We start from the raw sequence: 24,479 nt of genomic DNA on the forward strand, positions 1-24,479 counted from the left end.
TTCTTTCTTTCTCTCTCTCTTTCCTTCCTTCCTTTCTTTCTTCCTTTCTTTCTTTCTTTCTTTCTTTCTTTCTTTCTTTCTTTCTTTCTTTCTTTCTTTCTTTCTTTCTTTCTTTCTTTCTTTCTTTCTTTCTTTCTTTCTTTCTCTTTCTTCTTTCTTTCTTTCTTTCTTTCTTTCTTTCTTTCTTTCTTTCTTTCTTTCTTTCTTTTTCTTTCTTTCTTTCTTTCTTTCTTTCTTTCTTTCTTTCTTTCCTCTCTCTCTTTCTTTCTTTCCTCTCTTTCTCTCTCTCTCTCTTTCTTTCTTTCCTCTCTTTCTCTCTCTCTCTCTTTCTTTCTTTCTTTCTCTCTTTCTCTCTCTCTTTCTCTCTCTCTTTCTTTCTCTCTTTCTTTCTTTCTTCCTTTCTCTCTTTCTCTCTTTCTTTCTCTCTTTCTCTCTTTCTCTCTTTCTTTCTTTCTTCTTTTTTTTTTTTTCTGCATCCATTCTGTACTGTATCTTTGTGCCAAACTACAGAGTTTGAGAAACATTATTTAGGCTGTTATTTTTAAGTTGAGAGCATGAAAAGCATGCTTCATCATGAGAAAGGCTTTGCAGAGGTAATGCAACAATTCTTTAAGGCAGAAATCTCAGAGTTTGGAATTGTCTGGAGCTTTTTATTCACAAAAGTGTGAAGTGTGATATTTTGAGTAGATGCATTATTTAATGTATCTGAAAAGTCTAAAGAGTTTAAATTTGGGACCCTAAAGATTACCAGCCTTACTAAAAAACAACAGTTAAATTGTTTCATTTTGAAGGGCCGATATCATCACCAAAATTTGCAGTACTTTTTTTTTCTTTCTGCAGCATTGCTTAACTGAATCTAAACAAGAAAACCTCAAAACTTCAGCCACACTCACACTCAGGTAATATTTTACATTGCCTCAGTCAGAACAGGCAGGTAAGAAACGTCCTAATGCATCCTATCAAAGAGGAAAAACAAACAAATAAACAAACAAAATATTACATATATATATATATACACACACATCAGCTTTCATTGTATTTACTAATGCCTTCACAAACATAGCAAAGAAGTAAAGAGCACTCTGAATTCTGCAATGTCCCATGAGTGGACAGCTGAGCAGGTGAGCTGTTACCCAATGTTGACACCATTTGTCTGGCTAACCTGTTGTACTATTTGAAAATACAGAGTTAAATAAATACTGCAGCTGCTGTAGTTCCTAAGCTCAATAAGACAGAGCTTTAGGTGGAATTATTTTCCTCTGAACAGTTTACATAGGTTTTGGATTTATTTATTTATTTATTTAATCTCCATTTGTATTAAAATGGTGATTGTTATAATAAGCGGGTGATATGTTTCATGTGCACTGGTGTTTCTTCTTCCTCTTCATTTTCATGTATCTTTAGCTTTTAAAAGAGAACAGTGTACAAATTTAAAAACAAGAAGTACATCTGACCGCTGTATTTGCTTCTGCTTTTCACCAGCTTGCTCTACGTAGGTTTACAGTATCAGTACTGGCATTGCAACACTTGCTGTTATGTCTTTGAAATTCCAATTCCCATTTTCACTGTTTTTCTTTGCTTTAGTAATAGACATAGAATTTGCATCTCCAGAAATAGTTGAGGATTTTTTAATATCCTTCGCTGAACACATCTGTTCCCTAGGGCATGCCTTTACTGCTATGGGGCTATGCATGCAATGTAACATGCCAAAGACTAAGGAACAAAGATTGATATATGTGAAGGAACTATACGATGACTTGTGCTCTCCAGAGGGAGGTCTCAAGCCAAGTGCATTTGCAGCCTGTCAGTACTTGTTGGCAGATCAAGATACCCAGGCACACTGAGGTCTCAGAAACATGGATTTTTGAGTGATTTCTCACTACAGCTACTTTTGTAACTATCCAGAAGATAATTTTCCACCTGCTGTTTCAAATGCAGGTCTTTCTTCCATTTCTGAACAAAAGCAAACAAATTAACCCTCTGAGACCTGAGAACAAGGCAAACCAGATGTTATTTCTTATAACAAGATTATGTGTTTAATTCCCACATGAGCAGGTTTTATCACATCACGACTGCAACAACCTAAAAAGGCAAGAAGGGCCACTAGAGCTCTTTTTTTTTTTTTTTTTTTTCCCCTCTTACTTATATTGAGCAAGCTCACTATGTCTGTACATGGTGGCTGCCTCATATAAAATATCACTATCCCTCCTAATAAAGGACTTTCTTATTCTTCTGAGATTCCACTTTCTGCTGTTGGACTGCAACTGCCATGGAAGTAAAAATTATGAATACCAGGAAACTGGGACCACTTACTTTATTAGAAATTCCAATTTAATTCATCTCTTTCTCTTTCTGATGCATGATGTCATTTTATAGATGAATGAGGCAGAATAACAGGGGGAACTAGGTAGTTCAATGCTTAAGTGCTAGAGAAAAGGTAGGAGACAGTATATATCCTTTTTTTTTTTTTTTTTTTTTTCTGGGCTCAGCCACTGAAGTTGTGCTATGTGTGCATGCTGTTGCTAGGAAAAAAAAAAAATGTCATGTGAGTCTCTTGCATAATGTCATTACTATTTGATCTTGAAATGTTACATTTGTGTCATCTTGCAGCTTATGCCTCTAATAGCTAAATCCCTCACATAAGGCACCTGTTATGGGACAAAGGAAACAAATGAAGGAATAGAAGGAATAATGGAAAAGCTGCAACAGAAGAGAGCAGATGCAGTGAGAATGAAATTAGCTGATTCTACCTTGGTGTAATGTATTCTAAATAGACGAAAGGGGACTGAATTACTGAGTTGGGGAAGTTTTGATTGAAAAACCGCGATATGTATCCTTCTGGCTTTGGCCATGTGGGAGGAGGGGAGTAAAGGAAATAGGAAGGGAAGTTTCTGTGGTACCCAGATGGCTGATACAACTAATTTTATCTTGTGCCTTTTCAAATACATAATTGTTTAGGTATGTTGGATATGTTCACAGGTATGCCTCATAGAAACGTGTAGTTAAACACATACATATAATCTTCTCAAGAGTTTCTTTTGAAAAAAAAAAAGATGGAGATCTAAGGGAATGCTTTCTAATTCTAACCTCACACTTGGCACCTGAATTCCTCAGTCATTTTATATATTGCCATCAAGAGTCTTGGGATGATCATTACGAACAAGTAGACTTAATTAACTGTAACAAATGAGGTTAAAATATCTTTTAGAAGAGACCTAAATTAGCAGAGAAAACAACTGGTGTATTGTCAGCTCCACTGTGGGCCTAGTCTTCTCTTAAAGTCTGCCAAGATGTGAGAAAATGTTCAAGGTATTGTGATACTGACTGTAAAAAAATTAGCCAAGACATATTTTTAGCCCATCAAATGCACTTTGTACAGATACTGCTTTACAATAAAAGCAGAGATAAGACTGTCAAGTTATAAAAAGCCACAAACACCGTCAAGCCATAAAAACCAGGAACGAAACAAATGACCACCCTCCCGCATTAGGAAAATTTCAGTGATATAAGTGATGGTATTTGAACACTGAGATTGCAGTGGAACCAGTTGAAAAGCTTTTGTTATTCTAATGTATTGAGTTTATGTGGCAAGGGTTTGGTAGCAAGGGTTACAGCTGTGGTCTCTGTGAGCCGGGCCTAGCAGCTGTCCCATGTCAGAGCCAGCTCCAGCTGCTCTAAAATGGACCCAACTGCTGGCCAGAGCTGAGCCAGGAAGTGACGCTGGGTAGGCCTCTAGGAAAGCAGATTGAAGAAACGGAGAAAACTGCTGTGCTACAGCAGCTGGGAGAGAGGAGTGAGAAAATCAGAGAGAACCAGCCCTGCAGCTACCCAGGTGAGTGCAGCAGGAGGGCAGGAGGTGCTCCAGGCACGCAGCAGCAGTTCCCCTGCAGCCTGTGGAGAGGCCCCTGGTGGAGCATGCTGTCCTCCTGCAGCCCATGGGTCCCACATGGAGCAGATCTCCACGCTGCAGCCGCCCTGTGGAGGAGCCCCCGGTGGAGCAGGTGGATGTGGCCTGGAGGAGGCTGCGGCCCCCTGAGAGCCCCCGCAGGAGCAGGCCCCGGGCCGGAGCTGCAGCCCGTGGAGAGGAGCCCACGCAGGAGCAGGGGGCCTGGGGGGAGCTGCCGCCCACCCGTGGGGGACCCGTGCTGGAGCAGTTTGCTCCTGGGGGATGGATGGACCCCGTGGTACGGAGCCATGTGGGAGCAGTTCTTGAAGAGCTGCTGCCTGTGGGCAGCCCCCGCAGGCTCAGTTCGGGAAGGACGGCATCCCGTGGGAGGGACCCCATGTAGAGCAGGAGCAGAGAGGGACCGTGAAGGAGCAGTGGCGGAGAAGTGCTATGGACTGACCACAACCCCAATTCCCCATTCCCCTGCGCCGCTTGGGGGGAGGAGGTGGAAAAGGGTGGATGGGGAAAGGTGATTTTTGTTTTTAGTTTCTCACTGTTCTAGTCTTCTAGTGATAGTCAATAGATTATATTAACCTCCCTCATGCTGAGTCAGTTTTGCCTGTGATGATGATTGCTGCGTGATCTCCCTATCCTTTTCTCAAACCTTGAGCCCTTTCCATCGTATTTTCTCCATTGTTTTCTTTGAGGAGGGGGAATGAGAGAATGGTTGTAAGCAAGAAAAGAGCTGCAGCCTTCCCTGCTGTCACTCTTGTGGGTGTCACCCACACATTGTACCGTGTGCACTAGTAGCCTGTGTTGTCTGTACACTTCTTTCTGTTTGCCATAATTTGACTGATTATTCTTAAAAGTGGCTACAGGACCATCCTTACTCATTCTTACACTCCTTGTATACATCTACCATTGGTTTTCCAGGGGAGAAGTTGAAGGAGATTTGAACTTGAACAACTAACCTGGGATCTGTCAGAATGCTTCTTAAGCACAATTTGCAATTTCAGCAAGAATATTCAAGTATATGCATTAAAATTGGATATTTTTGGATGTTATTATTATTATTATTTGTTGTCCCTATAAGGATGGCTCCTAAACATCTGATTTCCTGATAAAATGGCAGCAATAAACTCACCCACAAGAGGATAGACAGAGATATACTACCATGACTTCAGAATCAATTTTAGAGAACACTGCTGGAAGCTTTTATGTTTGTCTTCAGGTGAAGCTGTATGGGATCCCACCCACTTGCAGACTTAGAAAACATAGCTGACTGAAAATAATGCAATTTTATTATATTACTGGTATCTATGTAAGAGTTGAGTTAAATCAATGAACTTTAAATTCACATCTATATCAGCGGACATGGCAGGTAAGATGCATGAGCACAGGATGCAAGCAAAATCTTCCCCTATAGACAATTCCTTACATGGTTAAGCTTAACTGTTAACATGACAGTTAAATGCAAGCAGATTAAGTTTGTCCCCAAATTTAGTAAAAGGCAAATTCTTCCTTCATAGTTTGATTAAAACTTGCACCATGTTTAAATCTCTTCATGTCGCTGCCCCTAAATTGCCATGTAAGATCTAGCAATTCATTTAACTTTTGTGTGCCTGAGTTTTATCTGCATACAAAATGGACAAAAACAAATGCTGAGAAAACAGTTTAGATTTTACCATACACCCTTGTTTGAACAGGTTGGAAGCCACTGCTCATTAGCTCATGATCTATTTAATGGTCTTTGTAAACCTGTATTAGCTTATGCATATGCATCCTAACTACCCTTTGGGAAGCTAAGGTTGATCTCTAGAGTATTCTGGCTAGAACTGAAGCATGGCAAAAGAATGTTTTAGCCATCACCTGAAGCTTTGCAGAAGAAGTATATTCAAGGAAAAGCAGGTGGCAATTTGCCAGTTTATGTGCTGTTCAAACAGAGCAATGATGGTGGGCTAATATTCCTCTTCCCTGCTTTAACATTTAAGGCATCATGAGAGGTAGCTGGTGCCCCCTCAGGTCTTGTACTTATCCACAGCAGTGTATCCAAGAGCTATAGGATTTTTATCAGGAGGACTTAGAGGTTTCTCCAACTACAGCCACAAGGTGCATAGGTCATCAGGTACTATGTTATTGAAACATCTTGTACCTGAATTTCTGTAATTTTTATCTCTTTATGGTGTTGTACTGGGAATAGTTAGACCACATTTTTTTTTGTCCCAGGCAGCTTAGTTGGGTCCATTTAATATTTCTGTTTTTATAGCTCTCCTGTCAATTCTGCAGACTTGGAGGAGAGGCCACTTAACCAATTACAGTCAAGGCAGTGTGAAATTCACCAAAGATGGAGCTATATTTCTGCCAAATAATAGCAACAACAACAACATAATAACAACAACAATAATAATAATTCTGTAAAGTGATATAACTTTAATTTTTTGGTGCATTTGGTCTTATTTTTAATATATTCTTTGTGACTGTATACTATCCATAGATTCCTTGCCTTTTTCATTGACTGAAACCATCTGTAAACTAACTGGATGTTTCTTCTGTCATTATACTTCATTATGAAATGTATGTTTTCATGCCTTACTTATTGAACTCTGTTGACACTTTTGTGTGAGAATGAAAATCACTATTTTTCTTGTAGGCTTTTCTTTGATATTCAGTGTGATAATGTTCATGTATATTGGTTTATTTTCCTAAAACTTAGATGGGGAGGGAATGTGCCATTTACATGAGGGGCAAACAGGTAAGATCAATTATTTCTGAACTCCTAGAGGCTGGTGTTCAGATTGTGGTATGTGGCACCCTGTCAGCTCCCTATATTGCTCTCGCTAACTTTGGTTATGCTAGTAAGCATCAGTATACAAGACTGTATGATGGGGATCCAAGTACCAAACAGTAAATTGTTAGCAACTATTTATAGATATTTTGAATCAAGTGATTTGCTAGACATTATCTAGGCATGCAGTGTGGTAGAAAGAGGGATAAAATCCAATTTTGTTTGGCAATATTTTACAGCCTTATCTTTGATTGACAGATTTCAAGGCCAGAAGAGAGACCATTAGATCGTCTAGTCACATATGTCCTGTACATTACATGACATTAAATTTCAAACAATGACTCCAGACTAAGTACATTTTCTGGAAAGGTGCCTAGCTTTGATTTGAGAGCACCAAGTAATGGGCAATCTACCAGTCCCTTTGGGAGTTTGTTCCAGATGTTAATCACCTACACTGTTAAATTTTTTATCTTATTCCTATTTTGAATTTGTCTGCCTTCCTTTTCTATCCACTGGTTTCTATCTATCCCCTTAAAGAGTTCTTTACTTCCTTGTGAGGTTGCTTATACACTGTAATCAAGCTACCTGCCTGTCAGTCTTTTATATATATATATATATATAAATATATATAAGATAAATGGACTGATATTTTTAAGTCCTCACTCACCTGAATTTTCTGCAGCCTGGAATAATTTTGTATTATTTTTTTTTCCCGTATCAGCTCTGTGTTTTTTTTTTTTTTTTTCCAGAGATATTTTAAAAATGAACTCTGCGCAGTATTCAGAACAGGAGGTAGTTTGCCAGCATCAATCTCACCAGTTCTATCTAGAGGCATAAAATCACCATTGCTTTTCATTATTCCTCCTCCCTTCTGGTTCCTTTGAGGTTTGCATTAACCTACATCATGTCTGTGTTTTTCTGGAAACACTTTTTTATTTGTCTGCAATGATTCTGAATTTCTTTTTCAGATTTGCTGCTATCAGGAAATAGTTTCTCATTGTATAGATATGACCTGCATTTTGAGGGGCAAGAGAAGGAAGAGAGTTTTCATTTCTGAAAAAGCGTGTTGTGTCAGTTCCACAGCTGGTCTCTCCTTGGCCTTAGCTTTGTCTACTACTCTTATGTAATGGTCATTTACTTTTTTAGTTCTGTTTAATGCGTGCTTCTAAATTATGCTTAGCAATGTAGGTTTTTATACTACTTACGTCTAGAAACAGCCCGTTTAATACTGTTTATTTACCGCCATTTTTTTTCAACTAATCAATTATCTAATTCTTGTTCTTTTTAATGAATGCTTTCCTGGTACTGTGTAATTTTAATTTCTTAATGAAAGAATCATAGATATGAAGTCAAGAGCCTCATAAATGTTATACTTGTGCAATAAATTCACCAGTGAGAACTCTAATCTTACAAATTTAATTTAATCAGATTTAATCTGATTTGATTTACCAGAGCTTTTTTGCCCTTAGATGGTATCAGTTGACCTTGATTATATTTCTCACATTTAATTTTTAATTGATAGAATTCCATTCTAGATTTTCCATGATTTTTCCCAGCATAATATGATTAAACACATTTTCCCATTGGAGCATTCATAATATTTTCTGAAACCTCCACAGTGCCTCTGATATCTCAGAATGTAATGTAAGTGAGGAAAGTCCACAAAATTCTTCAGACATCTTGCTAACAATGTGTGTGTGAAAGTTACACAGGACTGCTGATGTAAAACTGCCTAATTCTAATATATTTTTCTTTAATACTTTTCCTTAGTTATTAATGGATTGAAAAAACTATCATCCCTGTAAAGAGATATTTGTAAAGCACTGTGCTTGTTTCCAAATCCTGAGCAGAAGTATTGGCTCTACTATTTCTGCATCATTATTCACAATTTTATGATCTCCTCTGTTAAAATATTAATGGTATTTATTTACTGCATGGATACTTTAAAAGCTCTTTTCTCTTTTCTTAAGCCATGTCAGACACATGTTTTTCCCCAACATGTATTTATCTTCTCATATATGTACATTTGATACTTACTTTTCCTTCTTTTTTTTTTAATGTTTTTTTTCTGTCAACTTTGAGTTTCCCATCACTGCTTTTATGACATCAGTCTTTCCCATTCACTGCAGCACATGCTGAATTCTGTAACAGAAGAAATTGGTGTTGTACAGGTAAGTTTTGTTCATTACACACTGTACATTATTCAGGGTACCAGTATGTAATGAAAGGATGTCTCATAATGCATGAGTGCACAAAACCATATTAAGTTTCAACAGGTCACACCACCTCTGACCTCCTTTTCTTGATAGTCCCTTATTTACCAGTCTTAATATTTTTGTGACTCCCCTTCCCTCCCCTTCCCTCCCCTTCCCTTCCCTTCCCACTGTATTTCAGATCTGTTCCAACATTCTTGGAAACAGAAACGTGTAGAAAGAATGTACAGAAAGAACTGTAAGAATCATTACAATATTGGGAAAGAGGACAGCTTAATTTTATTAACTTTTTCTTTGAAATTGTCTATGACAACCAAAGTTTTCCTTTCTGTCTGTAACATAGACGTGTCATGTGAGTATCAATTTGTTTTAAGTTTGTAAAGCTCAACTGAAAATAACATGTAGTTACTTTAGCCATTGATGTTACTGCAATATAGTTTAATTAGAATATTTTGGTTTTATTCAGAATAGGTGAACACTGAAATAATTGACCTTTTAGTACAAATGTCTGATATCTTCTTTAAACCAGTGCTTTTCTAGTAGTTTGTATATCACTTTCTGCATAGCAGTCTGACACAACATTGATGAGTGTTTTGTAATAACAGAATAAATAAATAAAGAAGAAAAGCAACCTAATCTTTAAGGTTGCTATGTTTTTGAAAACTGTAAGTAATAAATTTGAAATACCTAATTTGGACAAGGAATAAGTGTCGTAAGATCATGAGTTGTACATTCATCATCTCCTGATAGGCCCTATAATTGTGCTGGTTCTTAAAAACAAAACAAAAAACACTAAAGTTAACTTCACAAGACTATATTACAAAAGCATTTGACCTGACCGTAACAAGAATTGCAAAAATGCATAAACATGTTAGCTGCCTACATCTCAGCTTATGCTGCAGTTGTACTTCATGCATTTATAGTTTTGAAAACTGAGATGCCCCTTCAGACATTCAAATACTTCTGAATGCTTAAATCATAGACACTTAAGAGCAACAAGCTGAAAAATCAGAGTAGAGTTTTTATGGTTTTGGAAATTCTTTATCCCATGTTTTAAAAATTGAAACAATAAGAGAAGAAATAACTCATGAACCATTAAAATAGATCATCAAGGAAAATTAGGAACTCTATGAACTATGACAAAATATTTAAAACATTAATGGCTTTTAATTAACTGCAGTTTTTGCCTGAGAATTTAGATTCCAATACATTAAAAGTATTGGGTGTGTACATTGAGCTATAATAGTTTAATTCAAATTGACACTGGGTTATGTAATAATAACAATGCAATTACTCTCATCAAATGTATATGCATGTGTATGCATGCATGGGTGCACAAGGATTTTTGTGAAGATGTATGCATGTGCCATGTTCACTCCTACCATGGATAAAATTATCTCATTTGTGCATCTGATTGTTTGTGAAGAATGAGAAAAAAATATATTCCCATAGGAGTGACTGGTGTCCTAGAGGACAATTAATATCATAGAAACATATCATATCATAGAATGACTCAGTTGGAAGGCACCTTAAAGATGACCTAGTTCCAACACCCCTGCCGTGGGCAGGGATGCCACACACTAGATCAGGCTGGCCAAAGCCCCATCCAGCCTGGCCTTGAATACCTCAAGGGATGGGACATCCACAGCTTCTCTGGGCAACGTGTTACAGTGCCTCACCACCCTTACAATGAACAATTTCCTCTTAACATCTAATCTAAATCTCTCCTGTTTTAGTTTAAAACCATTCCTCCTTGTTCTATCAATATCAGCCCATGTAAAAAGTCATTCTCATCTTCCTTTAAGTACTGAAAGACTGCAGTGAGCTCTCCCTGGAGTCTTCTCTTCTCCAGGCTGAACATCTCCAGCTCTCACAAGCTTTCTTCATAGGAGAGGTGCTCCAGTACTCTGATAATCTTCGTGGCCCTCCTCTGGGCCTGCTCTAACAGATCCACATCCTGCTTGTGCTGGGGGCCCTAGACCTGGACACAGCACTCCAACTGGGGCCTCACAAGAGCAGAGTAGAGAGAAAATCACAGAATCACAGAACTGTAGGGATTGGAAGGGACCTCAAGAGATCATTGGGTCCAAACCCCCTGCCAAAGCAGGTTCCCTAGAGCAGGTAAAATCACTTCCCAAGACCTGCTGGCCTTTCCTCTTATGATGTGGCCCAGGATGCAGTTGTCCTTCTGGGCTGCAAGCATACACTGTTGGCTCATGTTGAGCTTTTCGTCCACCAGAACCCCCAAGTCCTTCTCTGCAGGGTTGTTCTCAGTGAGTTCTTCTCCTAGTTTGTACTCATGTCTGGGATTGCCCTGGCCCACGTGCAGCACCTTGCACGTGGACTTTTTGAACCTCATGCTGTTCACATGGACCCACTTCTCAAGCTTGTCCAGGTCCCTTTGGATGGCATCCCTTCCTTCTGTTGTATCAACTGCCCACTCATGTTGATGTCATTTGCAAATTTGCTGAGGGTGCACTTGATCCCACTGTCTGTGTCATTGATAAAGATATTAAACAGCACAGGTCACAAGGTGGACCCCTCAGGGACACCAGTCATCACCAGCCTCTACCTGGACATAGAGCCATTGAGCCCCACTCTCTGGGTGTGACCTTCAAGCCAAATAGCTCGTGAATAAATTGTAATGAATTAGGTGTGACATGCAAGATATACTTTAGTATCCTGTTAAGAAGGCTGAGTGAGTGAGGAATTAAAGGAAAGATCTCAAAGTTGATGGGAAAAAAAAAAAAAAAGATTATTTATTTCTCCACCTTTTTAATCTTTCCATGTCAGAGCCTACTGTCATGTTCTCCCAAATCCTTTGTTAGTTCTTTTCCATCATGCAGACTCCCTACTTCTACTAGTGCTGGTTTTTTTTGTTTGTTTGTTTGTTTTTGTTTGTTTTTTTTTTTCCCCATCAATGATTTACTACTATGAAGATCAACAAGACTGGAAGAGGTGAAAAAAATGAATGGAGAAAGAGAAAGAGCATGGGACACTTCAGTTGAGACAAAGAGCTCTCAGCATATATTGCAGGCCTGCCAACATGTGAAAGAAGTGGTGTACTTGGAGATGGCACAGAGGACCCTGCCTCCCCACAGGGGAGAGTGTTCCAGGGTTCTTAGCAGGTGCACATACATTCCCCTCTGCACTTAATGCAGCTACGGCAGCCCTACTCATCTATGCTTGAAATCTTTCCCACAGATGCTTTGGTTTTTGCTGTTTTGGCAGACTGAGGATTCTTTGGGTGCAGGCAATATCCACCATTCAGAAAAATGAAGACAGATTGTGTGTTTGTCACAATGATAGATTATAAGAAAGAGCAGAATGATAAGGGATAATGCATTTCAGGGTTTGTCTGACTCTTTAAAAATATGGTCAGACTGTCTGAAATTGCAACAGTTTCTAATATTCATGCTTTTCTTTGTCATTTCTTCTTCTTTTCTTCCTCGTCTTCATCCTCGTCCTCCTTCTTCTTTTCAATTTCAAACTAAAAAAAAATAATCTCATCACACAATAAATTAATGCCAAAGGAAGGTTTCAAGATATGTGGTTTGCTATTTTTACCAGGTTTATAAGTGGAAAGAGGTAAAATTCTATTTGTGTGATTCACTTCAAAGTGTTTTTATAAGATGTTGCAGGTACAACTTCTGATGCTTTGGGAAGCTTATTTCTTGTAAACTTTCCTTAGTTTTTGGATAATGAACTTGCAAAGCATTTCAAGGCAGAATACTATTTCATTCCACTACATTATTTTGTAGACTTTTGTCTATTTTTGTCTCTATATATCTGTCCCCTTTTTAAATAAAAAAACTATTACAATGTGCAACTCTATTTGAATAACTATTTGAAATACATAATCGGACTTTTGGTGTTCCTACTGTGTGCCCTTCTTGTAATATGAAACAGAATTATGCAACAGAAAAAAAAAATGCAGATTTTCATATTAATCATGACTGTGATAGTATGTCAAGGAAGAGAAAGATATCTGAGAGTGAAAAATAGACAAACAACCCAGAAAAGAAAGCCTGTATTTAAGTATTTTTGTGACTGAGGACAGGAAGTGCAGAAAATAAATAAACTAAAAGAAAGAGAAAAATTAATTTTAGATATCCTTCTGGGCTGAGTGCATAATTGAGACATTGTCTGCCTCAATTTTATTTTCTCTCAATCCGCATAGCAATGTTAACTTCATATCAGATACTAGTGCTGGCTTAAATATGCATGTTTCCTCCTGATTTCAAGTAAATGGTCAAACTGACAGGTGTGCAGAGCAGAGTCTTAGGCATCACTTCTTTTAAACCACTAACCCAGTCACTAATGGAAGGGACGATACCTTAATACCTCCTGAAAAAACAACAACAACAACAACAAAAGAAACAAACAAATAAAAAAACAACCAAAAAGTAAGAAAAGTAAGAAAAAACTACTTCTAGATTCTAAGGAAAAGAATTTGCATAATGTTTTTTCTATGAATTTGACTGACCTCTCTCACAAGAAGGCATTGTTGCCTCAACATTGATAATCCTTTACATATATATATACTTATATATTCAACAAAACATAGAACACTCTGGAGTTTAGTGCCTAGAAATTCCACATAAGTTTAATCAAGACTGCCTTGAAAATGGGCTAGAAAAAGCAGTTTGAGCTTTAGAATTTGTATCTCTTTTGATACCTTTCACTCCAAATGGTAGCCAACCATTATAACTCATTTTCTCTTCAGCCTCCTGAGGCAGGGAAGGATACTCCTGTGAGGAAAATGCAGGAGAGAAACTTTTTCCACAGTTCATCATTAGAGTAAGAACCTCAAGGCATTTCCTCAAGGCATTGCTGCTGTCCCTAGGCATTAATGGAACAGTGCATTATGGTCAATTAATCCATCTGTTGTTGATAGTTTATGTTTTACTATCAGCCTGCTCCCATCTTGTGAGGTTGCCTCTGCAGCAGATACACCTTCTTTTTTGACAGTTTTCTTAAAGATTCATGTTCAGGGTATCCTGGGCTTAAATGGCAGCAAATATATTGTGTGAGCTCCTTACTTTTACTTCTGAATTCTCAATGTACTCTCTAGCTCTCCCTGCGGATGGTATTTGCAGATTTTATTGTGACAGCTCCGTGCTTCTTTGATAGAACAAAAAAGTTCACCTATCATTTTAATTGCAAGTTAATCCTGTAAATTGTTGTTCATTCTGGATGGGGAGCCACAAATCAGAAAGAAGGGCAATAGTTTTGAATTTGGTAAGACTGAAGCATAAACTGAGGGTAATCTGTTTTAAGCAGGGGAGTTGGAAGCTGCAAGGTAAAGAAATCATTTTTCCATAATCAGTAATTAGACTGTTTTGTTTCATAGCTAGTCTCCTGTTTGTGAGACACTAAGTGGAAGCTGAGATGTTATTTCTGTCTTTTTGTAAACCTTATTCATAGTTAGCACAATTCAAATATGTCCTAGGCAACTCCTAGCCAAACTGTAGCAATGGCAATGTGTTTTCTGGTGCTCTTAAAAAGCACCAAGCACAAGAAAACAGTTATATGTTTGTTTTTCTGATTGAGTTTTGCCACATCACATGCCAATCTTTTGAAAGTGTTTTTTGCTGTGTTAAATCATAATGTACCTTACAATGCCTAAACTGTACTACATCCCAGAAAGGCAGCTGCAACCCTACCACTCTGTTTTAAAGGGCATTCAACATCCCCTGTGTTATCACAGTTAATTACAGGAAATCTCACCAGTTTGAATTCAGTCTTTAATGTGAACCCATTTGAAATTCTGATTTGGAAGAAGAACCTTTGAGGAAGATGATCTGTAAATTCAGTGCCAAGGGTTTCACTGCGTATAAAATGACTCCCTTCATTGGTTCTGAAGTTTAACTGAGTTAGAAAGAAATGGCTAATATGGAACAGAACAGAAAACATCATGAGAGCTTAACAATATCTTCTTATAGTATTTATTATGCTGTATTTTGCAGAATTTTCCTGAGGAAAATCCCTACCTTTTTCAATAAAAAAAACCTAGAGAAATTGGTCTTCTTTTTTTTCTTATTTATAGTAATATTCCAGTAATGTGTTTCAGGCATATTTAAGTTAGGCATACCTAATTAAAATGCAGTGAAAATTAAAGCATTTGTATTTCTCCATTGTCTTTTATAGAAAACAAATGGAAGTTTAAGGTTTTGGTTACCCTGTTGCTAGGTGGTTTTTTTTTTTGTTGTTGTTGTTTTTTTTTCCTTTTTTAGCCCTAGGGCAGAGAAAATGTAATCAGCTGTTCTCCTGGCCCAGCTTTGTCATGGGAGAGGAAGAGTATTGGTGAAATACCACTAGGGATGACAATACTATAAAAGATTTCAACTAGACAAGAAAAGTAGATTTGTCTATAGTTTACATGTCATCTCCTAGCCCTTGGTGTCTTTCAGGAAAATGTCAACAGTACAACCTGTCTTTACAAGTATTACTGCTTTTCCACAGAGTAAGAAAATAACTTAGAAAACTATTTACTACCATGCAGTCACCGGCTGATGGCTTTCTCATTTAACAGCAGTATTCCAGTAGGTACTAGATGTTGTATGGAAGACAGAAAAGTCTGTCTCTCTCCAAATGAGCTGACAAACCAAATAATATCAAGGTGATGATGACTGTGGATGATAAAAGACAGCAAAATGAAATAAAGAAGGATGAGCTTATCTGATTCAAGTGCTCCTTTTAAGAATGTAGGATCACTTTACTGGTGGTTTATTTTGTTTTGTTTTAATGCAAATGAAAATGCACAAGAAAAATAGATTACATAGACAAAATATTATGGAGAGGCTGGAACAGATTTTGAAGCTGACTTTGTGAGCAGAAAAGGATAAAGAAAGAAATGGAAAAGGTAGTTCTATGGGAAAAAATGGAGAAAGCAAATAACTTCATAGAATCATAGGATCATAGAATATACCAAGTTGGAAGGGACCCATAAGGATCCAACTCCTAACAAGTCCAACTTGTTTACTCAAATATTCTATCATAAAGTATAATAGGAAAATGTACTGGAAGAAAAGCTTGCCAATGCATTTAGATGTTGTATTTCTCTATAGAATCTAGAACATGAACAATTAATTAACGACTATTTAAAAAAATTATCTGGTATCAAATGCTGACTGGGTGTTAAAATGGGACATTAGTTAGAATCTGCTAGAGGTGTAGGCAACAGCAGTGCATTTGCCCAACAGTAGCTGAACCAAGACCCATCTCATTTTCCAGATTTTGTCTGTGTTTCTCCTAACAAATAATTCTTTCATAACTGCACTACAGACTTTTTCTTATAGTTTCATATAAAGAAAAAAAAATTAATCTGAGCAAGAGTTTATAGTGAAGAGTGTGATGTCAGTCTGGGCAATTTTCAGAAGCTTTATTTGTCAAGATTGTATTTATCTGGGAAAGAAAGAATGTGATAGCAGTCAATGTAAAAGTATTTTGGAGAAACCAAAATATAGCAGAGAAACAGATGAATTAAAGATGTGTAACTTTGGAAGAGAAACTAAAGCAAGAGAATGTCTTCATCTGTTAACTAATTGTTAAAGAAAGGGTAAATAAAATCATTCAGTTTGTGCTTATGAAAAGAGAGAAGTCACAAATCCCACAATGCCAGCTGAATAAAATGAATAAAATACCCTGAAATATCAATCTAGGCAAAGTATACAGGCAGGAATTAAAAAAAAAAAGCCACAGAGAAGACTAATCAAAAGTAACCAGTTTAGAAATGATAATGAGTACTAATGAGATTGAGGAAAAACTGGCATGGAAATTAATTTGGATCGGGACCATAATGCTCCAAGATCAAAATATCATTCAGTAAAACAAGACTGAGAAAAATATCAGAGAAAAAAAAAATGAGGAACTGCAGAAACACATCAAAGACTGGGCAAGAAATGTTGACAGGTGAAAAAGCATGTAGAAAAACAAACAAACAAACATAAAACAGTAGTAATGTGTAATTTAAAAAAAAAAAAAAAACGTGTCAAGGGAGCTCTAGAGGCTAAGCTTGAGCTGCTTTATCGGAATGACTCTCCAGGCGATACTGTAGATGGTTTGTGCTAAGAATAATGGGAGAAGCTGAGTATATTGTAGCAACTGAAATTTGAAATGTAATTTTTGGGTTCAGCATCTCTCAATAGGTAAAAGTGCCAGGCTACTTTTCAACATCTCTGTGCTTTGTATTCTTTGCTTCTTATTCTCCCTTACATTTGTAGCCTATACACATCCTGTTCTCAGTGCGATTTCAAAGGCAGGTAAAGGCCTACAAATAAGAGTAACATCAGAGTAACACAGGAGTATACTCAGTCATTATCTCAAAGCAAAACAAAACAAAACAAAACAAAAAATATTTTGTAGCTGTTGTATGGATTTTCACAAGACTTTGTCAGGAACTGCTTTACTGGGCAGTGCTTTTCTATATTTACATACCTGATGGAGACCTTACCTCATGAAAGAGGAAAATGAGCCAGATAAGCATCTGATTCTTTAGCCTCTTTACATCAATTTTTTTTTGGATGATTACATCATTTTTCTGATGTAGGGCAAGTTATGCTACCAACTGCTATACTCTTCATAAGCTAGCTCCAGATTTAAGTATCTTTGTAGGGAAAACAGCTACATGTGTGTACGAGAGCGTGGGGATCAAGGAGACTCCTGATGCATTTAGTTTCATTGTGTTGTGCCATCTCCATGAAACCACATAAGTGGGCTCTTGGTAATACAGAGTATGGGAGCTACTGTGACTCTTCTTATTCCAATATCAACAAACTATGAGCTGTCAGCTACTACTTTCTCTGAAAACTGTGCTCAATCTAGTGATGGGTTGTCGTACACTTAATGCTTGAATATCTGGGTCCCAAGTGTGGATGTCCATTCATGATGACAGAACTGCAGTTGTGGTTCTGAGAGTCCTTTGCTGTCTCTGTTGGCTGTGAAGAACCACTAAAAACCTTCATACCTTGGAATGATGATACTCTTTTCGTGTCCATTTAATTCGTCCTTGCATCCCAGTCTGAAAGGCAGACACCCATGAATTGACCGCCTAATGAAGAATCTTACGTGCTGTCATCCAAACTGGCAATAAAATTTATCAATACTGAGCCGTACAAAAGTACAAGAACTTCTTAGGTATCTCTGGTGACCCCTGTGACTTTTCATTAAACAATTGTTCCTTAACCAAAATATATTTGCAGTTACATGTGAATGCTTAACCTGACCTTTCAAATGTGAGGCATTAGGTATAAAATATGGCCCACAGCTGAGACAGCAGCAGCATTACTGTAGGCAGTATTTCTCACTAAAAACAATTTGCAGTCTTCAAAAGAGAACATGCAAGCTTCTTGGTGTCTTCAGTAATCTTAAAACAGTCCATGAAACCTTATGCAAAGATCTGGTAGCTGTTTGGTCTGAACACTGCTAGTCAGAGACATGCAGATGTGCAGGAAACCAAGGAATTGCATGCTCCAGCACATGAAGGCTGGCTGCTTTCATCTCACATGGCAGCCTTAATGAATTCCAGCAGCTTCTGGCTGTGTAAGACAGCAGAGCCAGCAACACCACAAGTTTTATAAACAATTCAAGGAGATATTAGCCAGTTGCAGTAGAGCTCCCTTGTGTCTTTAGGCATGGAGTAACTTAATGGCAAGTATTGCCACTTTGTGACCAGACAGGCACAGAATAATTCAAAGATTAATCTTAAACATAGGGAAATATATACAACTCAGCATAAGAAAACCAGAAATAATATGTGCTGCTAATTAATGCAAGCCTCTCAAAGGCTTCATGATTTGAAATAAACAACAACAACAACAACAAAAGAATGATTACATGGCTGGTATTGGCTGTTTTAATCTGATCTGAGATAATTCGTGAACAACAATAACAAAAAATAAAGCAATATTTATCAGAAAAAAAATCGTTCAGGTCAAGTTATGTAAATGATTTTTCACTGGCTTTTTAAATGCTCTAAAAAATGCATTATACCTGAGTTCTCTGTCGTTCTAAATTTGACTGTGCTTGGAGAAGGCTAGAGAAATGATCAGACAGAAGATACTGAAAAGGAAGTTTGCATAAATGAACTCATTTATGCACCAGCACATTCCTTGAAATAGCCCTAATGCACATGACCAGTAGAATATATCGGTTTCGGCAATCCTGTCTCTGGAGAATGTTCTTTGACACTTTGAACATTTAGCATCAGAAGAAACAGTAGCTATCTATACCTTGTCAGCACCATACAAGCAGTGTTGTTTAAGGCTTAACTTTGTGATATATAAGTTAACATCTAAACTAATTTATGGTAATTGTCCCTGATAAACATACAAAAAGTTATGACATTAATAATATTTAGATACTCTATCTGCCAACCACAATCTGTTCATTATTTGAGAAGCCAGTATTTTCCAAGATACATTATTTTTAAACTGGCATGAAAACTGTCAAAGAAGATAAACTATCTTTAAATCAGAAAATAGCTTCTTCCCTGCTGTCTTATCAAACAACACCATATAGTCTAGAAATGTATGCTTGCTGAATTGCTAATGGGGAGATTTTTATGTATAGGTCTAGAAGTTATGACACTTGATTTGGGTAAACATGTTTTAAAAAAAATCTTTGGCTCCTAAGAATAAAACAAAGCATATGGGAATAGAATATTTAGTATTAGTTTGTGCCAGATGAATGGGAAGATAGGGGAGAAAAATAACTGAGATTTAGGTGTGCTGTGGCCCCATAAATAAAATAATAAAATAAAATAAAATAAAATAAAATAAAATAAAATAAAATAAAATAAAATAAAATAAAATAAAATAAAATAAAATAAAATAAAATAAATAAAATAAAATAAAAAAATAAAATAAAATAAAATAAAATAAAATAAAATAAAATAAAATAAAATAAAATAAAATAAATAAAATAAATAAAATAAAATAAAAAAATAAAATAAAATAAAATAAAATAAAATAAAATAAAATAAAATAAAATAAAATAAAATAAAATAAAATAAAATAAAATAATAAAAAAATCAAAAGCACTGAAGTTTGAAGAATAAACAAAAGACAGAAAGATGTAACTTCTTGGTTAACTGAAGTATCATCAGTGTCATCAGAAATTTAACATAGAATTTAAAGCCTAGCTATGAATATCATCAAGGTATCTTACAGGGTAACCAAACATTGCAGAAAGTTTAGTCAATGTGTCAGTAGAGTTGAACTTCAGATTATATTGGTACTGACAGTTGACTGGGACACTGGGACACAGTAGCATGGACTGCATAGTTAAATGGCCTGATGTGGGACACTGACATCTGAGCAGAGTGCTGCAGGATCCTGGATATGGTCTGCAGAGACAACTGGAGGCAGTCACTATATGGGTGCAATAGAGTCAAAGGCTGAAGACTGGAGACCAGGGACCATCGTTTGGTCCTGGAACAACCAGGTGGCAAAGCATTGCTCTCACCTTTAAATAAAAATAATAATAAATAATAAAAATAATAAAAAAAATCAATATCTCCTCTTCAAAACCTTGTGGCTGTGTTGTAAAGGCCTTTTAAGAACAATCCCTGGCATGACCTAATCCCCAGACTCCACCCAGGAACTGTCTGATAACATGATAAAAGCTGAAAAATATCAAAACTCTTCTGTGGAGTATGCTGAGAGTTAAACATTGTGAATTAACGTGAGTCAGTACTTGTGAGACCCTGGCCCTGCTTAATTTAGTAGTCTGGACGTTAGCAAAGGAAGTCTGAGTCCCCTGCAGGTTTGAGCTCTAACTCATGGATTCTAATCCCATCTGTGTTAAAAAGTACTATAGTTTTGTGAAAAACTGTATAAAATCAGAATTCCTCTTTTGGATGCTGCTTAGTAAAAGAGAATTGACTTCCTTGAGATTCTGTCTGCAATGCTGGCTAATGTCTCATACTTTGTATTTTATTTTGTCATGTTCAAATTGAACCAGGTTTGCTCAGCAGTCTTGATCCTTTAGTGCAGTCCTAGAAAAGCATGCTTACAGCCTATCAGGACACAAGCTTGGTGAGTGCTGTTCATTGTCTCTCAGCCATGGTGTCCTCTTATAGGTCCCCCACTCTAAAGACTGAAATCAACAGGATCCTAGGGAGCCTTCGGAGCACACTTGTTCGGCAGACATGAGCTAGCCAGGACACACACAGGCTGAAGATAGAATTGGGGTCTCTAGTCTCTTCTCTGAGGGCTAGAGAATTAATCCTGGTAAGTTCCTAGATCTGTAAAAGAAATTGTATAACAACGATTCAGAGTGCTTGTACTACTAGTTCCTATGTCTCTAAATGAATAAATAATAATAATAATGATAAAACACATATACAAAAAAAAAAAAGGAAAAGAAAAAACCAAAACACTGTCCATATTATTTTAGGTACCCCATTGATTCTTTTTGTTTGTTTATTTGGAAATAAACAATATATAAATAATTATTGGGTTTGTAACCTGGAGTAAATATTCAAGATTTTGTGTTTTATCAGACATATGAATTTGGGCTAGGAAGTACAGAGAAATGTAAATATTTTAAACAAGGTATCTTTAAGGAATCTGGTGTTACCTGATGAAATTGTAAAGAAGGTAAATTATCCCATAAATGCTTTTTAATATGAGTGTAGCATAAAGGAACATATTATATTTTCCTGTGTTTGTTCACATTTTGATATCTAATGCATGATACCTGAATAATGCCTGAATTTGTGGTCTAGAATATATGTATTGCAGCTAATTTGGAACTTAATGAATTGTTTTTAATGCCTAAAATTAAAATGAAAATTTCTCTAGCACAAGAATATATTTTCCATTCCATTGCAATTTTCTGTTCAAAGAATGTTCTCTTGCTTACCTTAAAAAAACCTCATACCCTGCAAATCTGCATTATTTAGTACTCTCCATCTCTCAATGCATTATTTAACTTTCAACAACATACCTGAGGATATAATCTAACAGAACTGTAGCAAAGCAAACCCCTCCTCTTCAGCCTAAAATTCTAAATAGAGTATACTCATTATTTGTGGTACTTATTTTCAGAACAATGAGCTGTGAAGAGTGGCTTCAGGTATTGAACTGACTTTATTGCTCTAAGCTTAAAACAAAGCAAAAAGAGAGAATAATAATGCTTCAGCTTTCATTCAGGAATATACCATTCATGTGCATTCCTCCTGTAGATGACAATTAATGTGGAAGTTTAAGAATATGCCTACATATCTGTTTCAACCTGATGCAATTTGAAAATCAGTATAAAATCAAAATCTTAAAAATCTCATTTTCTACTAAATAAAACATGGCCATTTATTCCTTTTTATTCCTTTTGATAATTGGAAACTACAGCTACAGCAAAAAAAAATAAATGCAACTCTAAAATGTGTGTTAAATGGAATAATCATACATAACAAATATGCTTAAAAAAACATGCTTAGGTCAATGAAAATAGTATACACACAAATATTAATAGTATACACACAAATTTTGTTCAGAGTATGAAGTAGTTTATGCAGATATCCAAAACATATGTACATACAAGTTTATTTTTTTCAAAAATCTGGTCCCTTTAAATGGGTTGTTAAGTAAATTGTGAACTAGGAAAAAAAAAAAAAAAGAAAAAGACTTAAAAGGTTATTTGAATCTAAGTCAGTAAATAACTCCCACACTTGAAGTTACATTATTGATTTTCAACTATGTAAAGCACATAAAGCAATAAGTACTTATTTCCCTGTAGGAAGAATAACCCAATTATCTCACAAACTACTGTTTCAGTTTAGCCACTAAAATAAGTATTTGCTGAAAGTAACTTTGCTCATTTCTTTCAGAACATTACTTGAAAGGCATAAATTACCCGGAGACAGAACAATATGATTATTACTCAAATTCATGCTTTCCAGATCATACTCATATTAATATTTTTAGATACATGTATACACTTTTTCTCTTCTTTTTCAAAATCTAAGAGTAGATTGAGGAGGAACTTACAGTACTTTCGTCCCACTTTGTATACTTGAATATTTCCTCTCATTTACCTGCTAATAACATGCTTTAATTTATTCAAGGAAGAAATCCCTAAATTTTCACTTAATACAAGTTCATAGTAAGTAGTGTTCCCCTTGCAAAGACCTCAGATTTTAAAGGCAGATAAGCTATTTTTGTGTTTCTGCTGAGATTGAAACCAATGGTGTGATGAAAAGCTCTAAAATTCCTACTGATGAATGAGAAATCAAAAGCACATTAGACTTTTGTGCACGTGCAGAAATCATTTGTGTGTATCAAACTAAAGCAAACTAAACACCATTATTACTCCTCCCTAATACTGATATATTATTATATTTTCTAAATGTAAATCATGGGATTAAACAACTGAAGACAGAGGTGTTGATTTCAATGTCAGCTCTACTCTCTGAGAATAGAAAATAAAGATAACTCCCTCTGCATGACTAATCATTACATTGTGTACTGAAGGTTTTTCATAGTTGCTGGTAGTTTGTAATAGTAGGAATGTTTCACTGAATGGTGAAAAACCTCGGCATTAAAATCTCTCATACTTGTCTGGATGCAATCATTTAGTCCCAAAGGCCATTAAGACTTCTGTTTCCCCATCTGTGTCCATAGGATCCAGGATCTGGGGAGTTCATTCACATGTATTTTTCTATACATGTACCTGAATGTGTACATATCTATTCACATTATCTTTATGACTCCAAATAATACATGGATGGGGACCCATTCTTGCTACCTTTGTTTGCCTTCCTTGTCTTACTTACTGTGTAGTAATGGACCTGACATTTTGCACTGGTAAAGTAGATGAAAATCCAGATGAATTGTTATGTTAGTAATTATCATGAAATTATATAAGACAGACAAGGCTGACAGAGAAAAAAAGTCTTTTATTGAAGAAAGCAATATTAGAAAAAAATACAGACTTTCAGGTGCACAAACCCTTTTCTAGTCTGAAACAGAACAATTCAAATTATTTCTGCCACTGTTTAGTGCTTCTGTTTTTTGGAAGATGGTGAACTGCTCTATAGCTAATGTTATAATGCATAACCCCTGAGATCATGGTGGGTTTTTTGTGTGTTTTTTGTTTGTTTCTTTGTTTCTGCAAAACAGAGTTTATATTTTCTTTGGATTAGTTAATACGTGAAGTCAATTTCCACTGAATAATCAGTGTTCATTCAACAGGTCTTTAACTATTGTCATGCATTAGCAGATTTTTTGCTAGCAAAGTGAAGAGAGAACACCAGTCACTTTATAGTGACAGTATGCAAAACAATCTAAGCTAGACTATTTTGTGTTATTTTTTATTAGATATTTATATTATGGTAGCAATTACCTGCTCATGTCAGAACCGCTGTCTTGCTGAGCCAGATACCAGTCAAACAGGAATGCCCTGCTCTGCTGAGCTTAAAAGTCTAGCAGTAACTAGATATTGTGAAATAATATTGGGTCATACTGAGTTCAGGCTTCCATAATGATATGAGAATGGCTCTCTTCCTCTGTCAGCATCTTCCCCGCTTCTAGGAGCCTGGAAGTGAAAACAGACCCCACTAAAGTCAAAACATTGTTTAGCTGATTACTCAATT

The 24,479-nt window shown here is 36.3% G+C and overlaps 1 long non-coding RNA gene across 4 annotated transcripts in view; it reads left to right on the plus strand.

Annotated features, from left to right (window-relative positions):
* Positions 1-2,318: 2,318 nt before the first annotated feature.
* LOC106042330 (uncharacterized) overlaps positions 2,319-24,479 on the plus strand; it is a 47,733-nt gene continuing 25,572 nt past the window's right edge. The window contains exons 1-2 of one of the 4 annotated variants that reach the window (XR_010827647.1): positions 2,319-3,832; positions 8,801-8,842. This is a non-coding gene — a long non-coding RNA (uncharacterized lncRNA). The remainder of the gene's footprint in view (positions 3,833-8,800; positions 8,843-24,479) is intronic. The other 3 variants (XR_010827649.1, XR_007159742.2, XR_010827648.1) reach the window with 3 other exon arrangements.

This window comes from Anser cygnoides, chromosome Z (genome assembly GCF_040182565.1).
Source record: "Anser cygnoides isolate HZ-2024a breed goose chromosome Z, Taihu_goose_T2T_genome, whole genome shotgun sequence".
Lineage (NCBI taxonomy): Eukaryota > Metazoa > Chordata > Aves > Anseriformes > Anatidae > Anser > Anser cygnoides.